Genomic DNA, 23,375 nt, shown 5'->3' on the forward strand with positions numbered 1-23,375 from the left:
TTTATTCTTTGTATTCTTTAGACTGGAGAATCTCAACTGAGCTGTCTTCAGGTTTGTTGATTCCTCTTTCTGCCAGCTTGAATCTATAGTTATGCCCCTCCAATAAATTTTTCATTTTAGTTATTGTACTTTCCAATTCCAGAATTTCTATTTGGTTCTCTTTTATACTGTCTCTTTACTGATGTTCTCTATTTGGTGAGACATTCTCATACTTTCCTTTAGTTCTTTAGTCATGGTTTCCTTTTGCTCTTTGAATAAATATATATATATATTATCTCTCTCTCTTCTAAAAAAATTGTATATATATAACATATATGATATAATGTATAATGTATATTAAATATATACATTATAATGTATATTAAATATAGACATTATACATCATAATATATACAATAGACATAATGTATATTAAATATATATATGTTATATTAAATATATACATTATACAATGTATATACTATATATACATTGTATAATGTATATATTTAATATATTTAATATAACATATATATTTTATATATAACATATATATTTTATATATACATTATATAATGTATAATGTATATATACATATATAAAAATTATATATAACACATATAATGTATAATATATATATGAAACATTATATTATATACATTATATATATATAACCTTTTTTAGAAAAGAGAGAGATAAAGGGGGAGGAGCAAAGAGAGAAAGAATCTTAAGCAGGCTCCACACCTCAATAAAGTTGATTTTATTTTATTTTTTATTTTTTAATTTTAAAAAATTATTTATTTTAAAGAGAGAGAGAGTAGGAGGAGGGGCAGAGGGAGAAGGAGAGAAAACCTCAAGCAGACTCCCCACTGAGCACAGAGCCCCATTCAGAATGGGCTCCACCTCACAACCCTGAATTCATGACTGGAGCTGAAATCAAGAGTCAGGTGCTTAACCAAACTGAGCCACCCAGGCACCCCTCTTTGAACATGTTTATAATAGCTGATGTAAAGTCCTTGTCTAATGAAGTCCATCTATCTGAGCTTCCTGAGAAACAATTTCTATTAACTGCTTCCTCTCCTCCCTTTGTATATGTCACATTTTCCTGCTTCTTGGCATGTCTCATAAGTTTTTGTTGAAAATTAGACATTTTAAATAACATAATGTGGCAACTCTGGAAATCAGATTCCCTTCACTTCCCAGAGGGCGGTGGTGTTGCCGTTTATTGTTGTTGCTGCTGCTGTTTGTTTAGTGACTTTCCTGAACTAATTCTGTAAAGTCTATTCTTTGTCATATGTGGCCACTATAATCTCTGCTTGTTTAGCTTTGTGATCAGGCAGGCAGTGAATGGATAGACACTTCCTTACACACCATTCATTAATAAGTCTTACAGCCTTTGCTAACAGGATGTGTGTGTGTGTGTGTGTGCGCGTGCGCGCGCGTCTATTAGGGTATATCTTGATAACTCCCACACACTGCAGACAACTCTGCTTTTTTAAAAAATTATTCGTATTAACATATAACGTATTATTTGCCCCAGGGGTACAGGTCTGTGAATCACCAGACATACACATTTCACAGCACTCACCATAGCCCACACCCTCCCCAATGTCCATAACCCAGCCACACTATCCCTATCCTCCCCAACCCCCCCAGCAACCCTCAGTTTGTTTTGTGAGATTAAGAGTCTCTTATGGTTTGTTTCCCTCCCCATCCCATCTTATTTCATTTTTTCCTTCCCTACCTCCCCAACCCCCCACCCTGCCTCTCAAATTCCTCCTATCAGAGAGATCATATAATAATCATCCTTCTCTGACTGACTTGTTTCGCTCAGCATAATACCCTCTAGTTCCATCCATGTAGTTGTAAATGGGAAGAGTCCATTCCTTTTGATGGCTGAATAGTATTCTGTTGTATATATATACCACATCTTCTTTATCCATTCATCTGTTGATGGAAATCTAGGTTCTTTCCATAGTTTGGCTATAGTGGACATTGCTCCTATAAATATTCGGGTGCATGTGCCCCTTCAGATCACTACATTTGTATCTTTAGGGTTAATACCCAGTAGTGTGATTGCTGGATCATAGGGTAGCTCTATTTTCAACTTTTTGAGGAACTTCCATGCTGATGCTGTTTTCCATAGTGACTGTACCAGCTTGCATTCCCACCAACAGTGGAGGAGGATTCCCCCTTCTCCACATCCTCGCCAACATCTGTCGTTTCCTGACTTGTTAATTTTAGCCACTCTGACTCTTGTGAGGTGGTATCTCATTGTGGTTTTGGTTTGTATTCCCCTGATGCCAAGTCATGTGGAACATTTTTTCATGTGTCTCTTGGCCAACTGGATGTCTTCTTTGCAGAAATGTCTGTTCATGTCTTCTGCCCATTTCTTGATTGGATTATTCTTTGGGTGTTGAGTTTGGTAAGTTCTTTATAGATCGTGGATACTAGTCCTTTATCTGATATGTCATTTGCAAATATCTTCTCCCGTTCTGTCAGTTTTCTTTTGGTTTTGTTAACCGTTTCCTTTGCTGTGCAAAAGTTTTGATCTTGATGAAGTCCCAATAAGTCCTTTTTGCCCTTGCTTCTCTTGCCTTTGGCAATGTTCCTAGGAAGAAGTTACTGTGGCTGAGGTCGAAGAGGTTGATGCCTGTGTTCTTCTCAAGGATTTTGATGGATTCCTGTCTCACATTGATGTCTTTCATCCATTTTGAATCTATTTTCATGTGTGGTATAAAGAAATAATCCAGTTTCATTCTTCTGCATGTGTCCGTCCAATTTTCCCAACACCGCTTGTTGAAGAGACTGTCTTTTTTCCATTGGACATTCTTTCCAGCTTTGTCAAAGATTAGTTGATCATAGAGTTGAGGGTCCATTTCTGGGCTCTCTATTCTGTTCCGTTGATCTGTGTGTCAGTTTTTTGCCAGTACCATACTGTCTTGATGATGACAGCTTTGTAATAGAGCTTGAAGTCTGGAATGGTGATGCCATCAACTTCGGCTTTCATTTTCAACATTCCTCTGGCTATTCGGGGTCTTTTCTGGTTCCATATAAATTTTAGGATTATTTGTTCCATTTCTTTGCAAAAAAAATCATGGTACTTTGATAGGGATTGCATTAAAGGTGTAGGTTGCTTTAGGTAGCATAGACATTTTCACAATATTTTCACTGTTGGAAAGACAGTCTTCCCTCCCTTGAATTGCTATTGCAGCGTTGTCCCAAATCAGCTGGGCATTGTCGTGTAGGTGTATTTCAGACTACTCTATTCTGTTCCATTGATCTTTTGATCTATGTGTCTATCCCTCTGTCAATACTACACAGTCTTGATTAGTGTAGCTCTATAAAAAGCCTTAAAATTAGATAAAATGATCCTCCCACTTTATTCTTCTGTTTCAAAATTGTATTAGCTATTATAGTTCTTTGCCCTTTTCATACAAATTTTAGAATAATCTTGTGTCTTCCACATATAATCTTGATGGGATTTTAATAGGAAATGCATTAAACCTATATATCAGTTTGGGGAGAATTCACATCTTTAGAGGTATATTTTTAAATTTCTGAATATGTGGAGAATTTTTAAAAATATTTTTGTTATTACATCTAATTTAATTCCTTTACAGTCCCAAAATGTGATCAATATAGCAGTTCTTTGAAATTTGCTGAGACTTGCTTTACAGACAAGTATTTAGGCTTTTTTAAAAATTTTATTTATTTCAAACTTTATTTTTATTTACTTATTTGACAGAGAGAGAGAGAGAAGTAGAGAGAGCTGCAGGCAGAGAGAGAAGCAGACTCCCCACTGAGCGGGGAATCTGATGTAGGACTTGATCCCAGGACTCTGGTATCATGACCTGAGTGGAAGGCAGATGCTTAATTGACTGAGATTTTATTTTTTTAAATAATCTCTACAACCAACGTGGGGCTTGAATTCACAACCCTGAGATCAAGAGTTGCATGCTCTACAGACTGAGCCAGTGAGATGTACCAAAGAAAGAGATTTTAAAAAGAAAAAAGAAAGTTTTTTTTTTAAAAAGGAAAAATTGAAACCTATTTGATACTAAGTTTCACTCTTCAAGAAAAGGTCTTTTTGCTCAATCTTTTGTGTGCTTAATAATGTTTTAGACCCCATCCTCCTCTGCAGTAGGTCTTACAAATTTCTTATTAAGGCTATCCTTGGGTATTTTATATTTTTGTTTCTATAATAAGTGGGGCCTTTTTTTCAGTCTGCCTTCTGATTGTTTGCATATATGAAAATATATGCATACTTGCATATATTTTGTACTCTACTGGATTTTATTATTGTTTATAGTAGCTTTCAATTAATTATCTTGTATTTCCATGTACATAGTCCCATGGTGTATAAATAGTAATAACTTCCCCTCTTTTCCAATGTTTATACTACTGATTTTTTTTCTCTTCCAATTGCATTGGTAGTATTTCTAGTATAATGTTAATAAGAGTCAAGGTAGTAGACATCTTTGTCTTTTCCTGATTTCAGGGGAAATGCTCCTGCTGTTTTCTCATTAAGCAGCATATTTGATTTGGGGGTAAAATAAATTTATTTTATAGTGTGAAAGAAGAAGCTATTCTTACTTTTAGTGTGCTTTTACATCAAGCATTTTTTTGAACCTTATCAAAGCCTTCTTAGTATCTGTGTAAATGATATTCTTGAGCTATCTTTATATTTCTGAAATAATCAACATCATAAGGTGTTGTCTTTCATGTTTTTATTTAATATGTTCCCTAGTTTTTGTTTGCTATATTTTAATTAATGTAGTAGGCAACATTCTACATCCTTGTAAAATCCCCTTCCCTTGAGGGTGGACAGGTTCTGTGAAAACTCCCATGATTATGCTATGTTACATGGCAAGGGGGAAGGAATTTTTGCCAGTGTAATGAAAGCATCTAATCTGTTGACTCTGAGTTAGTGAAAGGGAGATTACCTTGCAGGAGCCTGACATGATCAGGTAAGCCCTTTCAAAGAGGGTTTAGGACCTGCCCTGAACTCAGAAAAGCTTTCCTGCTGGCCTTGAAGATTCCAACTGCCCTGAGTTTTACAGCTACAAAGAAATGAACTTCTGCCAATCACAATGTGAGCTTGAAGATGATGTGAGCCTCACATGAAACTGTAGCTTGGCAGACCTTGTGAGACCCCAAGAACAAGACCCCAGGTAAAAGCTTTGTTTTCTGGTTTTATTGTTAATTCCTGCATTTGAATTCAGAGAATGAAGTTTTTGTTATTTTTCTTTTGAGAATTCAGTGAGGTTTCTCATGTGTGTTTTGATGAGTATCCATGGTCCTTTGAAAAGAAAGTATATTCTCAATATTAGAGAATAAAATTATGTGTGTGCACACACTAGGCTTGAATGTGTATATGCATCTGTTTAACTCTTGCTTTTATCTATAAGTACTTATAAATACTGAAAAGAATGAATTAAAGTATCATCCTGCTAGTTTATTTCTTTCTATCTCTCCTAACATGTCTACCTTATTAATTTGACTACTATATTATTTATTACATAGATATTCAGAGCTGTATCTTTACTGTGAATTGTACCTTTTAGAATTACGGAGCAATCTTCTTTGCCTCCTTTAATTCTTTTAGTATCTGAATTCTATCTTTCTGATATTAAGAGCAAGACCTCACTTTTCAAAAATTTGTATTTACCTATTATATTTTTTAAATTACTTTTTGTATATCCTTTCACATCTTACCTTTCTGAATTACTGTTTGGGAAAATAATTTTCTTTTCATGGATGATTTAAGCTCATTTATATTTGTTGATATGATGGGTATATTTGGTTTAAGTTGTCGTATTTTATATTACATTTTTCTGTTTAAGTCTTTCAGTATGTTCACAATGTCCTGCTTTTTGTTGTATGGCTCTTCTGATATTTAGAGAGGTTTTCACTTTTGTTCCAATGTTACTTTTATTATTATAATTTTATATAATGTCCTTAATTCTCTATTTCTTTAGATAGTATGAATTTCCTACTGTGACTAGTGTTAAAAATCAATGTGTTTTGTCTTCTTTCCCATTGCCCTCCTTTTTTCCTATGGTCTAATGTTAGTTGTAAAAAAAATACCTTTCTTTATGTTTACCTTTGAAATATTAAATATGGTTCTATATCTGTTACTTGATTTGCCATCTCTGAATGGTTATTTGACCTCTGGCTATTACAGATGAGGCAGTTATCCAATTTAATATATTTGCCATCCCCTTTTTCCCTTCCCCTCCTATTTTTTTATTCATCCTATAATGTATGTATTGTCAGACCATATTACATTTAAATACTGATTTGCCATCCCGATCTCCAAATTTTACCTTAATCTTATCCCAGTGGTTATATGTTAGCTTAAATGTTCACCAGACTATAGTCATAGTCTTTGCAATAGTCTTTTAGTTGACTAAGTTTACCCTTTAGCACTTTTCTCCAGGAGAGCTCATTGGAACAATATCCCCCTAGTTTTTGTGTGTCTGTAGTCATATTAATGAAACACAGCCTGGCCAGGTGGTAAATCCCTGGTTTTCACTTTCTTTTGAGTATTTTTCAAGTATTGCTGCACATTTGGCTAGTGAGTGATGCTGTGAAGAAATCCAAAGGCAGCTCGAATCTTTTTCTTCTATATGCGACTTTCTTTAGAGGGAGTAGAAGATACCTGGCTTCCCAAACATTTCTTTGTTTTCACGATCCAATAATTTTATTAAGATATGTTTGAATCTGGGGCACCTGGGTGGCTCAGTGGGTTAAGCCTCTGCCTTTGGCTCAGGTCATGATCTCAGGGTCCTGGGATCGAGCCCCACATCAGGTTCTCTGCTCAGCAGGGATCCTGCCTCCCCCTCTCTCTCTGCCTGCCTCTCTACTTGTGATCTCTCTCTCCTTATCAAATAAATAAATAAACTCTTAAAAAAAAAAAGGATGTGTTTGAATCCATTTTCCCTGGCATGTGGTATATATTTTGATTTGAAAAAAATACCCAAATCCTTTATTTTAGGAATGACTTTTAAATTTATATCTTGAGGGTGCCTGCATGGCTCAGTCAGTTAAGTGGCTGCCTTCTGCTCAGGTCATGATCCTGGGGTCTTGGGATCAAGTTCTGCATTAGGCTACCTGCTCAGCGGGGAACCTGCTTCTCCTTCTTCCTCCCACTCTGCCTACTTGTGCTCTCTATCTCTCTGTCAAATAAATAAATGAAATCTTATAAATTTATTTATTTATTTATTTATTTATTTATTTATTTATATCGTGAAGTAGATTTTCGAACTGTATCATAAATACTTAAGTCTCCATTGGTTTGGTTTTCTTCTTCAGGAATTCCAGTTACATGTGGGGTTCTGTCTCCTTTGCCTATCTTCTACACCTATCGTTTTCTCTCTCATCCTACATTGTCTAATATGGTAGCCACCAGCCACATGTGGTCATTTAATTAATTAAAATTAAATCAAATTAAGAAAGCACTTCTATGATCTCATTGCTCACATGTCATAAGCTCAAGAGCCACACATGGCTAACGTTTATCCTTTCGATGTTCAGAGCAGCACCTAGATAGAAAATTCTAGTGGACATTTGAATTTTATTTCCATTCCACTTTGTTTGCTTTTGTCACTTTTGTCCTCTGTGTTCCTTAACTGTATTTTGCATCATGTTTATTCTCTCTTGGGCCCTTACTAATTCGATCCTGAATTCAGAGATTTCTTGCCTTTCTGCTATGAAGCCTTTCTCCACTGAGGCGGTAACTTGTTTTATTTTGTTTATAGTTAACTTTTTAAAAAGTTTTATTTATCTTAGGAGGGGGAGAGAGGGAAAGGGAGAGGATCCTTAAGCACACTCCTGGCTGAGCACACAGCCCAAGGCAGGACTCGATCCCAGGACCCTGAGATCACAACATGCAGAAATCAAGAGTCAGACGTTCAACCAACTGGGCCACCACATGCCCCTGTAGTTAACTTTTGTTGAGAATTTTAATCTGTTCCTTGTCTGGTTTTTCATCTCTTACCTTTTGCTATCCCTTCACATCTCTTTTTCTTATAGTATTTTTTGTAGTACTGATATGCCAGTCCCCTTTTTATTATGCTTTATGCAATGACAGGTGGTTCCTTCAGTGAAGTGTATGATGTGGGCATTTTCTGAGATCAGCCACCTCTGAGCATTTCTCTGTTCTCCCTTCACCTTCATTGTACTTCCACCCACACAGCTTCTGACCAGCTGCTTCCTGCCTAGTGGTTTCCAGCTCTCTCAGCACTCGTGGTGTGTGAGGTGGCTCACTTTAAGGTGAGTGTTCTTTACTCACAGGAAGTGGAGTTTACTAATATTTTCTGAGATCTGTTGCCTCTGGCCTCTCTCTGTTCACTCAGTCGACTGTGGTATTGATTGTATTAATCTCTGTGTAGCTTCTATGAAGCTTAAAAAAAGGTTTGTTTATTTATTTGAGAGAGAGAGCATGAACAGGCTGGTTTTGAATCCCGCATCTATCTTGAGATTCATGCAAGACATCTTTAAGAAAAGAGAAATTGCTCTCACCAATCCCTTTTTACCATGTCTGGACCTTTTTGTTAACCCTATGTATTAGACATTTTCATTACGATCATTTTATAAAATGTTTGTTCAGATTTGCCTACATGTTCACAACTTTTTATTTAGCCTTCAGTTATTTCTTGCATCTCAGAACTTCTTACCGGGATTATTTTCCCTTTTCCTGAATTATACCCTGTATAAATTCCTTCAGAGAGGCTGTTGGTTATGTTTATCTCAAAGTACCTTCAGTTCATATTTTTTTCTTGAAAGAAAATTTTCTAATGTGTAATTTTAGGTGGACAGCTATTTTATCTCAGCATTTTGGGCACCATTCCAGTATTTTAGAGTTTGCTGTTGCTATTGAAAAGTCTGCTCTTAGTCGGTTTGTTTCACTTTGTAGGTGATCTGCCTTTTCTCTTTAGCTTCTTTTAAAGACTTCTCTTTGTCTTTGATATTCTGAGTTTTACATTACTGTGTTTAGATGTTCTTTAAAAAAAAATTATCATGCATGGTACATTCTGCATCCAAGATCTAAGGATTCATTGTCTCTCATCTGGTCTGGAAAATTCTTAGCAATTACTTTTCCAAATATATCTTCTCTCCAGTCCCTTCATTCTCTTCTGCAGCTTAAGAGATTATATTAGAACTTCTCATCCTATTCCCACATATTCCTTAAACTCTCTCTTTCTTAGTTTTTCCACTTCTTAGCTATCTGCTCCATTTTGGGTCTTTTGTTCACTCATAGTGTGATTGTATTTTTACTTCTTTAAGCACTTCATACACTTAAAAATATTCTCTGCCAAGTGAAAGATGCTAGACATGAGAACATAGTGCACAAGTCCATATATAGGACATTTTATAAAAAGCAAAAGTTCAGGTTCAAAATTCAGGACAGTTGTTGCCAAGAGCTGGGTGTTGTGGAAGAAAATTGACTTCAAGAGGGCATAGGGGAATGTTGGAGGTAAAGGAAACATTTTATATCTTGACTATGGCAGTGGTTGTATGACTGTACACTTGTCAAAATTCATTGAGCTGTATATGTTAACAGGATGAATTTTACTAAGGTACTTAGTACTAAGATACTAAATTAGACCTCAATAAACCTGATATTTAAATAGTGTATAGTTAACCTCTACTTACATGCCAAATCTAATCAGTGGAAGTGGGGAAGAGGAAGACAAAAAACTATCAAAATACAAAAAAACATTTATGCAATAAGGAAAGAAATATGTGTAGAGGTGACAGTCTTTACTCTGCAATGACTTATAAGGATGTAGTTGGTATGTATGACTTTCCCTGTCTTTAATTTGTGCCATATTCCCTTTGCCTTCACACAGTCACTCAGGGAGTTGGGGTTTCTTACTAAACTTTACAAGGGATCTGAGCCCTCAATAATTCTGTCCCTATTGCAGTAGAGTAATCTTTAATTAATTTTTTCCATTGGTGGGATGCCTGGGTGGTGCAGTCAGTTAAGTCAGACTCTTGATATCAACTCAGGTCGTGATCTCAGGGTCATGAGATTGAGCCCTGTGACAGGCTCTGTGCCCATCAGGGAGTTTGGTTGAGATTCTCTCTCTCCCTCCCTCTCCCTTCCCCCCTCCCTCCCTGCTCTCTCTTTCTTTAAAATAAATGAATCTTAAAAAAAAGATTTTTTTTTTTAAAATGTGTTTCCACTGGATGTGGTAGTATAAGACCTGCTCTGGAACAACATATCCGAGTTCTGGTAAGGCCGTCCCATGCCACCCTGAAGCTTTAGTATATTTCGCCCCCCATAGTCAAGACTATTCAGGATCACTCACACCAGTTAACACTATGACCCCATTTTTGTCTACTCTTTTGTGGCATAAAAGCCCAGAATGACCAGCATGGAAAGATTCTTTTTTCCCCTTAAGGAAGCAGTAATCTCTTGTATGCCCAAAGCCCAAGTCATCAGACCCCCAAGTGACAAAAAAGAAAAGCAATTATTTGTTAAGTCGTTTGACCTAATCATGAAAGGCACTGTCCCCACTCTCACTTCTTGGTTTTCATACGTGTATATTCTAATTATAGGAAAAGCTGTGCTACAGATATATTGGTTCATGATTCTAAACATATAACACATCCCACAGGCCAGCATCCCAACCTTAGAAGGTGTTGTCCCCATTTAGAGGCTTAACTGGGTCTTCAACAGGCCACTCAGCTGTTCCGTAAGGCAAGTTGCTCATCTGGGCATGGAGGGAGCATGAGTAACTCACTCATACAGCTTACTATATCTTCAGAAATGGCTGGAACCTGATCCTGTATGTTATGCCTCTTTTAGCTAATGATAAACTGTTGCTTAGAATGGCCAACTTTGCAGCCTGGTGGCTCAGATAGCTCCCAGTGGGCAGCTTCAATATGACACCAACACTTGAGCTCCCCAAGTGCCCTGGAGCACAGCTAGAGCAATTTCTCAAAATGCAAATAACTACTTGCCTGAGAGCATAGTTTTGCTCCATGACTCTAGGGGCTTTTGCTGAGATTCCTACTGAAGCCTGCCATAGACTCCACGTGGCATTTTCATCTGCCACCCATTTGTGGAACACCAGTGGATCCACTGGGTCAAAAAGTCTAAGTGAAAGAATTCTCTGCCTCGTTGCTAGGGTTTCTCAGTAGAGACATCAAGCAGGACTTGCATATATTGCCCACCTTCTTCCATCTCAGGGGCTCATCAGAATGCTTTTGACTGTAAGAAAAACTCTAATTCAGACTGTCTTAAATGATAAGAAAAGCTACAGTCTTACATAAAGTGGAAATCCAGAGGTAGGGTAAGTTGTGAGTCATTACAGAGTACGATTCAGTGGGGTTCGTTAAGATCAGCACTCAGTCCTGTCATCACGGAGATTCTTTCAGTTGCTGTACTTTCCATTCCTCTGTGTGGTGGCCTTGCTCAGGCTGGCTTCCTTCAAATGCACAAAGCAGCTATAGTAAGTTGTGTGTCACATCCAGACATAAAGGCCAAGGAAGAAGAAATGTTCCCTCCCTGTCCCCTCCTGTGTTTGGGGTAGGTATCTTATTTTAGGAAATAAGACACATTTTCCAAAAGCCTCTAGGAGAATCCCCTTCATGTCTCCTTGTCCAGAATTGATGGCGTGTCAAGTCCTAAACCAATCAGCTCATTTTCCCTTTGATGGTTAAGTGCCACTGCCATCCTGGAAACTCCCAACCCCATTAAAATTAGATATTCCATTTCATTTTCATGCTCCAGCAACATCAGTGGTTTCCAAAGAAGAGACATTAAAGTGCTTTTCAAAAATGGTGCCCTCCCTCACCAATGTCTTACACCTCTGGAGAAGAGAGTATCTTAAGGGTTCTCTGAGAGCCCATAATTGTATGTACATGGTGGTGGTGATAGTATTTACACAGGATAAACTGTTCCAACATTTCTGTCTTCCTAAGTCTTGATGTTTCTTTTATTTTTTCTTTTAAGATTTTATCTATTTATTTATTTGTCAGAGAGAGAGAGGGAGAGAGAGAGAGCGCGTACAAGCAGGCAGAGTGGCAGGCAGAGGCAGACAGAGATGCAGGCTCCCTGCCAAGCAAGGAGCCTGATGCAGGACTTGATCCCAGGGCCCTGGGATCATGACCTGAGCGGAAGGCAGCAGCTTAACCGACTGAGCCACCCAGGCATCCTTTGAGGTTTCTTTTAATCATTATTTCTAGAAACTTCTAGCACCTCAGTTTGGTGTGACCCATTGTTAAATGGAGGCCAGGGTGGATCAGGGTTTTGGTTAACCAGCTGAGCAAATTACTAGAACTATGCTCAGCTGCCAGCACAATGAATATAAAATCTTGAGTAAGATTTTATCACACCAATAAATTCAATCCCAATCTAAAATTACATTCCTCCTGACATGGTGGGCAGACACAGAATCCAGTCATGCTATAAATCAGCAAAATCCCTATAATTATTTTTTGTGTGTAAGTTTCTTCTCCAAGATTTGACTTGAATTTTTCTCTCCCAGAGCATGCCCAGACTGACTAGCAATAAAGGATTGTTCTTCTCTTGCAAAGGAAGGGGGAAGTTGGGTTTTCAAGCAAGGGAGAGACAGCTCCATCAGATAAGGAATCAGAAAATGTTTTAATGGGTATAAAAGCAGAAACAAATAACGTGGCTAAACCCAGGAAGGTAATTGACAGTCCCTTCCACCCAAGTCCTAGCACAAAGAGCATAGAATAATTCTCTAAAAAGAACTGAACACAAAGCCAAGAGGGACCTAGGGCAGCTAGTGTGATTTTGGCACCCCAAGTGAGGCCCTCCTTATTCTGAAATTTGAGGACTTCACTCAAAACAAGATTTAACACTTTACCCAAAGGAATGCAGGCCTCCAACATACATGGCCCTCATTGAAATGTTCTCTTTTGTATTTTTACAGTATGAACAGAAAAACCAAAGATCACCCAACATTGAGAAAGACCTATGGCATCAAAGTAGGAAAACTGAGATTTAAAAAAATGGGAAAAAAAAAACCCTGAAAACAGAGACTATTCAAAAAAATAGAATAGAAACAGTAATAGCAACAACAGGTGATTAGCAGTCCCAAAGATCCAGTTTTTTTTACAAAAACAAGTCATAATGCTATGAAAAAAGGATCAAAGAACAGTAAAGAATCTTAAAAGTTAAAAATATGATTGCTGAATTTAGGACTATGAGGATGGTATCATATTCTTAATTGAAGTTTTATTGTGTAATTGTGTAAAGTATAAATTTATAAGTTTTGACTTATGTATATGTAAACTTACAAGTTTTGACTTATGTATATGAAACCATCATCACAATCAAGATAATGAACATATCCATTACCTCCAAAAGTTAGGTCAGACCATTTTATATTTCCTTTCTCTTATTCCCCTATCTCACCTCCCAGGAAACCTATGATACATAAATGAAGTTGATACAGTATGTACTCCTTTATGTCAGATTTATTTCATTTGATGCAATTATTTTAAGATTTATCTGTCCTGTGGCATGTGTCAATACTTCATTTCTTTTGATTACTGAATAGTATACCTTTATACAGATATACTATAGTTTGTTTGCCATTCGCTGTGGATGGACATTGGATTGTTTTAATTTTTTAAACATTACAAATAAAGCTGTTACGAACATTTAGAACAAGTTGCTGTCATTGTTTAGATGAGAGAGAGTGAGAGTGAGCAAGCATGGGTAAGGGGTAGGGGCAAAGGGATAGGGAGAGAGAGAATCCGAAGCAGGCTTCATGCCCAGCACAGAGCCCCATGTGGGGCTTGATCTCACGATGCTGAGATCATGACCTGAGCCAAAATCAAGAGTCAGATACTTAACCAACTGAGCCATCCAGGGGCCCTGAGAACAAGTTTTTATGGGCATATATTTCCTTTCTCTTGGAAATTCCTAAGAGTGGCATGGCCAGATCATAGAGCAGATTTATGTTTAACTTTTTTAAGAAACTGTCAAGTAGCTTGCAAAGTGGTTTTCACATCCTACCACCACTGTATTAGAGTTCCAGTGATTCTCCATCTTTCCCAAGTCGCTTAAAAAAAATAAGGGGCGCCTGGGTGGCTCAGTGGGTTAAAGCCTCTGCCTTCGGCTCAGGTCATGATCCCAGGGTCCTGGGATCGAGCCCTGCATTGGGCTCTCTGCTCGGTGGGGAATCTGCTTCCCTTCGTCTCTCTCTGCCTGCCTCTCTGCCTACTTGTGATCTCTGTCTGTCGAATAAATAAATAAAATCTTTTTTTTTTTAAAGATTTTGTTTATTTATTTGACAGAGAGAAATCATAAGTAGATGGAGAGGCAGGCAGAGAGAGAGGGAGGGGGAAGCAGGCTCCCCGCTGAGCAGAGAGCCCGATGCGGGACTCGATCCCAGGACCCTGAGATCATGACCTGAGCCGAAGGCAGCAGCTTAACCCACTGAGCCACCCAGGCGCCCTAAATAAATAAAATCTTAAAAAAAAAAAAAAAAGCTTTATTGAGATGTAACTTATATACCATAAATTTCACCCATTTAAAGTATACAATTCAATGACTTTTTAGAATATTCACAGAATTGTGAAACCATTGCCACTATCTAATTTTTAGAATATTTTCAGCACGCTCCTAAAATCCTCATATCCATCAGCAGTCACTCCCCACTCTCCACATGCACCCCCATGTTAGGCAGCTTCTAATCTACTATCTGTCTCTAGATCTGTCTATTCTGGACATTTCATGGGAATTGAATCATATAAGGTGTTTAATGACTGACTTTTTAACTTAGCATAATGTTCTTAAGGTTTATCCACATTGTAGCATGTATCAATACTTCATTCCTCTTTTAAAAATTTTAAACTGTGAAATAATTACAGATTCACAGGAATTTGCAGAGATGGTACAGAGAGACAGGTCTCTTGTATTCTCAACCCAGTTACTCCCAATGGCTACCTGCTACCTAACTACAGTACAATATCAAAAGCAAGGTATACATTGGTATACAATGTGTGCACAATCTTATTATATGTGTAGATTCATATAACTACCAATACACTCAAGATACAGAACTATTTCATCACCACGAAGATCTTCCTTTTCCCTCCTACTATCATCCCTAACCAGTGGCAACCACTAATCCATTTCCCATCTCTTTAATTTTGTCTCTTCAAGAATGCTATGTAAATGGAATCACACAATATGTGACCCCTTAAGATCATCATAATAAATTTCCCCTAATGTTAAAAAAAAGAAGTATAACTAGACAGTGAAACCAAAATCTTATAGGTAATATCTATTATAAAATCCAAGGACAAACCCCAAAATAACAGGGATTGGGGAGCAAAACGATAGCACCAAACCTGCACAATATCAGCATATGAGTGAGAGGAAGCAGAGGGAATAATGGTGTGTCTGGAGAAATTTAGAAAAGGAGAACCCCAAAATAGTCCAAGGAAGTATTACTGGAAAGTGAAATCGGGGACTCTGAGAAAAGCAGCAGAAATCAGGAGTAGTTTTGCTCACTCTAGTAGCTTGTCAGTGCGAGGCCATCCCCAAGAAGGTCTGAGGAGACTGGAGAATTGTAGCACTAACCAATTATGAGATTGACCACCCATGACCACCAAACTGAGAAGAAACTGGAGAGTGGAATCACAATTGAGCAGAACAGGGACAATATAAGAATCAAAGGAAACATAATGACAAAACAAAATTCAGTGGGGGCAGGGAAGAGGAGAGATAATAGCCAGGAGATCCCAGAAAGTAAGCTGCCATTTCTGTGAACACTACACAAAAACAGAAAAGACAATTCTGTATGGTGAGAAAAGCCCTTTTGGCTACACCTCCTCTTAAAAGTTCAGTGAAATTAGTTTCATATAAAAATGAGCTACACGTTGAAAAGAAATTAAAAAAAAAAAAAAAGAGCTACAGAAGGAACAAGGCAAGGATGCCTGTTTTCGATACTTCTATTCAACATAGTGTTGGAAGTTCTAGCCAGATAAATTAGGCAAGAAAAAGAAATAAAGGCATCCAAATTGAAAAAGAATAAAGTGATCTCTGTTTACAGATGATTGATCTAATATGTAGAAAACCTTAAAGACTGCACATGCACACACACACACCCACATGCACACAAACACTGTTGGAACTAATAAATTTAGCAAGGTAAGAGGATAAAAGGCAGCACACAGAATCAGTAGTTTCTCTATACATTAACAGTGAACAATCTGAAAAAGAAATTACAAAGACAATTTCATTTACAATAACATCAAAACAATAAAATGCTTAGGAATTAACTTAACCAAGAAGGCAAAAGACATTGAAAACCACAAAACATTGTTGAAAGAAATTAGAGAGGACATAAATAAATGGAAATACATCCTATATTCATGGATTAGAAGACTGAATATTGTTAAAAATGTCAATACTACCCATAACAATCTATAGATTCAGGCAATTCATATAAAAATCCCAATGATGGCTTCTTCAAAAATAGAAAAACTCTCCTTCAAAATTCATATGGAATCTTGAGGTATCCTATTAGCCAAAACTATCTTGAAAACAAAAACAAAATAAAACCAGAAGACTCACAATTCTTCTTCTTCTTCTTTTTTAAGATTGTTTTTATTTATTTGTCAGGGAGAGAGAGAAAGAGTGCACAAGCAGGGGCAGGAGCAGGCAGAGCAGGAAGACAGACAGAGGGAGAAGCAGGCTCCCCACTGAGCAAGGAGCCCAAAACGGGACTCAATCCCAGGACCCGGGATCATGACCTGAGCTTAAGGCAGATGCTTAACTGACTGAGCCACCGAGGCATTGCAGGACTCATGCTTCTGGGTTTCAAAACTTACCACGAAACCACAGTTATCAAAACAGGATGGTACAGGTATAAAGACATATAGAGAGACTAAAGGAATAAGAATGGAGAGCCCAGAAATAAACCTTCACATATATAGCCAAATGATTTTTGACAAGGATGCATTTAATGAAGGATAGGGCAGTCTTTTCAACAAATGGAACTGGGATAACCGGATATCCACATGTAAAAGGATGAAGTTGGACCCTTACCATTTACAAAAATTACCTCAATAAGGTTCAGACACCTAAATGTAAGCCCTAAAGCGATAAAACTCTTAGAAGATAATATAGGATAAGAACTTCACAACCTGGGATTTGGCAATTTTCTCAGGACACCAAAGGTAACAAAAAATGTACAAATTGGACTTCATGAAAATTAAAAAAATTTTGTGGATCAAAGACACTGTCAACAGAAAGCTGACAAAGTATTTGCAAATTATATATCTGATAAGATATTAATATCCAGAATATCTAGAAAACTCCTAAAAACAATAACAAAAACAACCCAATTCAAAAATGGGGAAAGGACTTGAATGGATATTTCTCCAAAGAAAATATACAAATGGCCAATATGCACATGAAAAGATGCTCACCATCACTAGCCATTAGGAAAATGCAAATCAAAACAACAATGAGATACCATTTCACACCCATTACCTTAGCCACTATCCAAAAAAACAGAAAGCAGCAAGTGTTGGCAAGGATAGGGAGAAATTGGAACTCTTGGGTACTGTTAGTGAGAATGTAATGGTACAGCTGGTGTGAAAAAGTAGTGTGGCAGTTCCTCAAATAATTAAAAATTGAATTACCACATAATGCAGCAATTCCACTTCTTATATACTCCAAATAATTCAGAGCAGGATCTCAATGAGATATCTGCACCCTCATATTCATAGCAGCATTATTTACAATGGCTAAAATGTGGAAACAACCCACATGTCCATCCTAATGAATGGATAAGCAAAATATTGTATATACCTACTATTTAGCCTCAGAAAGGAAGGAAATTCTGTCACAAACTACCACATGGATAAACTTTGGAACACTATGCTATGTGAAACAAGCCAGTCATAAAAAGACAAACACTGTATGGTTCCACTTATATGAAGTGTTCAGAGTAACCCAAATCACAGTCACAGAGAGGGGACGCCTGGGTGGCTAAGTTGGTTAAGCAGCTGCCTTTGGCTCGGGTCATGATCCCAGCGTCCTGGGATCGAGTCCCACATCGGGCTCCTTGCTCGGCAGGGAGCCTGCTTCTCCCTCTGCCTCTGCCTGCCACTCTATCTGGCTGTGCTCGCTCACGCTCCCTCTCTCTCTCTGATAAATAAATAAAATCTTTAAAAAAAATTGTTTGAGTACAGTCTTACCAGGTGTAAAGTGTTAGGGATATAGATGGCAGTAACAGTTGCCCAATATTACGAATGTATTTAATACCAGTGAACTCTTCACCTAAAAATGATTAAAATGATAAATTTTATGTTACATGTATTTTACTACCATTAACAAAAAAATAAATAAAAAAGAAACCTGAGAAATCTTGAGGAGCAAGATGGTGGAGGAGTGGGACCTAATACCATTGGGTCCCAGGAATTCAGCTAGATACTAATCAAACCCTTCTGAACAACTACAAACTCAACAGGAAAACTTTTTAAATTTTCATTGTTATATCCTATCCCTTCTTTGTATTTAACCTTATTTTTTATATACATATAGGGTTTTTTTCTTTAAAATTTTAGGATATAGTTTCTTCTAACACATCAAAATATACCCTAATTCTAGCATGTGGCTTTGTTTTAGCCTCCAGCCTGTTCACATTCTATTCTCTTTTTTTTTTCTTTTTCAACCAACTTCTTACCAATTCTTTTTTTAGAATCTTTTAAAATTTTTATCTTTACAGTCATACTTCATCCCTTCATCGTCTTTACCCTTATTTGTGTGTGTGTGTGTGTGTGTGTGTGTGTGTGTACATAAGTTTTTCTTTCCTTAAAATTTTGGGAGACAGTTTCTTCTAACAGACCAAAACACACCCAAAATCAAGTATGTGGCTATGTTCTATTCACCAGCCATATACATATAATTTTTTCTCCTTTCTTCTCCCCCCTGGGTTAAGGTCTCTTCCGATTTGGTTAGTGTAATTTTTCTGGGGTCACTGCTACCCTTTTAGTATTTTGTTCTCTCATTCATCTATTCTTTAAAAAAAAAAAAAACAATACGCATTTATTTTTTAATAAATTTTATTTTATTTTTTTATAAACATATAATGTATTATTAGCCCCAGGGGTACAGGTCTGTGAATTGCCAGGTTTACACACTTCACAGCACTCAACACAGCACCCCCCCCACAATGTCCATAATCCCACCACCCTCTCCCAACCCCCCGACCCCTAGCAACCCTCAGTTTGTTCTGTGAGAGTAAGAGTCTCTTATGGTTTGTCTCCCTCCCAATCCCATCTTGTTTCATTTATTCTTTTTTACCCCCCAAGCCCCCCACGTTGCATCTGCACTCCCTCATATCAGGGAGATCATATGAAAGTTGTCTTTCTCCGATTGACTTATTTTGCTAAGCATAACACCCTCTAGTTCCATCCACGTCGTCGCAAATGGCAAGATTTCATTTCTTTTGATGGTTGCATAGTATTCCATTGTATATATATACTACATCTTCTTTATCCATTCATCTGTTAATGGACATCTAAGTTCTTTCCATAGTTTGGCTGTTGTGGACATTGCTACTATAAACATTCGGGTGCACATGCCCCTTCAGACCACTACGTTTGTATCTTTAGGGTAAATACCCAGTAGTGCAATTTCTGGGTTGTAAGGTAGCTCTATTTTCAGCTTTTTGAGGAACCTCCATGCTGTTTTCCAGAGCGGTTGCAACAGCTTGCATTCCCACCAACAGTGTAGGAGGGTTCCCCTTTCTCCGCATCCTCGCCAGCATCTGTCATTTCCTGACTAGTTAACTTTAGCCATTCTGACTGGTGTGAAGTGGTATCTCATTGTGGTTTTGATTTGTATTTCCCTGATACCAAGTGATGTGGAGCATTTTGTCATGTGTCTGTTGGCCAACTAGATGTCTTCTTTGCAGAAATGTCTGTTCATGTCTTCTGCCCATTTCTTGATTGGATTATTTGTTCTTTGGGTGTTGAGTTTGGTAAGTTCTTTATAGATCATGGATACTAGTCCTTTATCTGATATGTCATTTGCAAATATCTTCTCCCATTCTGTCAGTTTTCTTTTGGTTTTGTTAACCGTTTCCTTTGCTGTGCAAAAGTTTTGATCTTGATGAAGTCCCAATAAGTCCTTTTTGCCCTTGCTTCTCTTGCCTTTGGCGATGTCTATAGGAAGAAGTTACTGTGGCTGAGGTCGAAGAGGTTGATGCCTGTGTTCTCCTCAAGGATTTTGATGGATTCCTGTCTCACATTGATGTCTTTCATCCATTTTGAGTCTATTTTCATGTGTGGTGTAAAGAAATAATCCAGTTTCATTCTTCTGCATGTGGCCATCCAATTTTCCCAACACCGCTTGTTGAAGAGACTGTCTTTTTTCCATTGGACATTCTTTCCAGCTTTGTCAAAGATTAGTTGATCATAGAGTTGAGGGTCCATTTCTGGGCTCTCTATTCTGTTCCGTTGATCTGTGTGTCAGTTTTTTGCCAGTACCATACTGTCTTGATGATGACAGCTTTGTAATAGAGCTTGAAGTCTGGAATGGTGATGCCATCAACTTCGGCTTTCATTTTCAACATTCCTCTGGCTATTCGGGGTCTTTTCTGGTTCCATATAAATTTTAGGATTATTTGTTCCATTTCTTTGCAAAAAAAATCATGGTACTTTGATAGGGATTGCATTAAAGGTGTAAGTTGCTTTAGGTAGCATAGACATTTTCACAATATTTGTTTTTCCAATCCATGAGCATGGAACATTTTTCCATTTCTTTGTATCTTCCTCAATTTCTTTCATGAGTACTTTATAGTTTTCTGAGTAAAGTTTCTTTGCCTCTTGGTAGGTTTATTCCTAGGTATCTTATGGTTTGGGGTGCAATTGTAAATGGGATCGACTCCTTAATTTCTCTTTCTTCTGTCTTGTTGTTGGGGTAGAGAAATGCAACTGATTTCTGTGCATTGATTTTATGACACTTTACTGAATTCCTATACAAATTCTAACAGTTTTGGAGTGGAGTCTTTTGATATGATACATATAGTATCATATCATCTGCAAAGACTGATAGTTTGACTTCTTCTTTGCTGATTTGGAAGCTTTTAATTTCTTTTTGTTGTCTGATTGCTGAGGCTAGGACTTCTAGTACTATGTTGAATAGCAGTGGTGATAATAGACATCCCTGCCGTGTTCCTGACCTTAGTGGAAAAGCTGTTTTTCTCCATTGAGAATGATATTTATGGTGGATTTTTCATACATGGCTTTGATAATATTGAGGTATGTGCCCTCTATCCCTACACTTTGAAGAGTTTTGATCATGAAGGGATGCTGTACTTTTTCAAATGCTTTTTCAGCATCTATTGAGAGTACCATATGGTTCTTGCTCTTTCTTTTATTAATGTATTGTATCACATTGATTGATTTGCGGGTGTTGAACCAACCTTACAGCCCTGGAATAAATCCCACTTGGTCATGGTGAATAATCCTTTTAATGTACTGCTGGATCCTATTGGCTAGTATTTTGGAGAGAATTTTCGCATCTGTGTTCATCAAGGATAGTGGTCTATAATTCTCTTTTTTGGTGGGATCCTTTGCCTAGTTTGGGGATCAAGGTGATGCTGGCCTCATAAAATGAGTTTGAAAGTTTTCCTTCCATTTCTCTTTTTTGGAACAGTTTTAGGAGAATAGGAATTAATTCTTCTTTAAATGTTTGGTAGAATTCCCCTGGGCAGCTGTCTGGCCCTGGGCTCTTGATTGTTTGGAGATTTTTGATGACTCTTCCAATCTCTTCACTGGTTATGGGTCTGTTCAGGTTTTCTATTTCTTCCTGGCTCAGTTTTGGTAGTTTATATGTCTCTGGGAATGCATCCATTTCTTCCAGATTGTCAAATTTGTTGGCACAGAGTTGCTCATAATATGTTCTTATAATTGTTTGTATTTATTTAGTGTTGGTTGTGATCTCTCCTCTTTCATTCATGATTTTATTTATTTAGGTCCTGTCTCTTTCCTTTTTGATAAGTCTGGCCAGGGGGTTTTCAATCTTATTATTTCTTCCAAAGAACCAGTTCCTAGTTCCGTTGATTTGTTCTATTGGTTTTTTTTTTTTTTTTTTTTTTGGTTTCTATTTCATTGATTTCTGCTCTGATCTTTATGATTTCTCTTCTCCTGCTGGGTTTAGGCTTTCTTTACTGTTCTTTCTCCAGCTACTTTAGGTGCAGGGTTAGGTTGTGTATTTGAGACCTTTCTTGTTTCTTAAGAAAGGCTTGTATCACTATATTTTTTTCCTCTCAGGACTGCCTTTGCTGTGTCTCACAGATTTTGAACTGTTGTGTTTCCATTATCATTTGTTTCCATGAATTTTTTTCAATTCTTCTTTAATTTCCTGCTTGACCCATTCATTCTTTAGAAAGATGTTGTTTAGTCTCCATGTATTTGGGTTCTTTCTGACTTTCCTTTTGTGATTGAGTTCTAGCTTCAGAGCATTGTGGTCTGAAAATATGCAAGGAATGATCCCAATCTTTTAATACCAGTTGAGACCTGATTTATGACCCAGGATGTGATCTATTCTGGAGAATGTTCCATGTGCACTAGAGAAGAATGTGTATTCTGTTGTTTTGGGATGGAATGTTCTGAATATATCTGTGATGTCCATCTGTCCCAGTGTGTCATTTAAGGCCTTTATTTCCTTGTTGATCTTTTGCTTGGATGATCTTTCCATTTCAGAGAGGGGAGTGTTAAAGTCCCCTACTATATTGTATTATTGTCAATGTGTTTCTTTGATTTTGTTATTAATTGGTTTATATAGTTGCCTGGTCCCATGTTAGGGGCATAGATATTTATAATTGTTAGATCTTCTTGTTGGACAGACCCTTTGAGTATGATATAGTGTCCTTCTTCATCTCTTATTGTAGTCTTTGGCTTAAAATCTAATTGATCTGATTGTAAGAATTGCCACCCCAGCTTTCTTCTGATGTCCATTAGCATGGTAAATTGTTTTCCACCCCCTCACTTTAAATCTGGAGGTATCTTCAGGTCTAAAATGAGTTTCTTGTAGGCAACATATTGATGGGTTTTGGTTTTTTATTCATTATGATACCCTGTGTCTTTTTTTTTAAGATTTTATTTATTTATTTGACAGACAGAGATCACAAGTAGGCAGAGAGGCAGGCAGAGAGGAGGAAGCAGGCTCCCCACTGAGCAGAGAGCCTGATGCGGGGCTCGATCCTAGGACCCTGGAAACATGACTTGAGCTGAAGGCAGAGGCTTTAACCCACTGAGCCACCCAGGTGCCCCACCCTGTGTCTTTTGATTGGGGCATTTAGCCCATTTACATTCAGGGTAACTATTGAGAGATGTGAATTTAGTGCCATTGTATTGCCTGTAAGGTGACTGTTACTGTA

The 23,375-nt window shown here is 37.5% G+C and overlaps 1 long non-coding RNA gene across 1 annotated transcript in view; it reads left to right on the forward strand.

Moving 5' to 3' along the window:
* Nucleotides 1-2,331: 2,331 nt before the first annotated feature.
* The window catches only part of LOC309864609, a 39,774-nt gene continuing 18,730 nt past the window's right edge, over nucleotides 2,332-23,375 (forward strand). The window contains exon 1 of the long non-coding RNA XR_014311648.1: nucleotides 2,332-2,404. This is a non-coding gene — a long non-coding RNA (uncharacterized lncRNA). The remainder of the gene's footprint in view (nucleotides 2,405-23,375) is intronic.

Source organism: Mustela nivalis (genome assembly GCF_964662115.1).
Source record: "Mustela nivalis genome assembly, chromosome: 5".
Lineage (NCBI taxonomy): Eukaryota > Metazoa > Chordata > Mammalia > Carnivora > Mustelidae > Mustela > Mustela nivalis.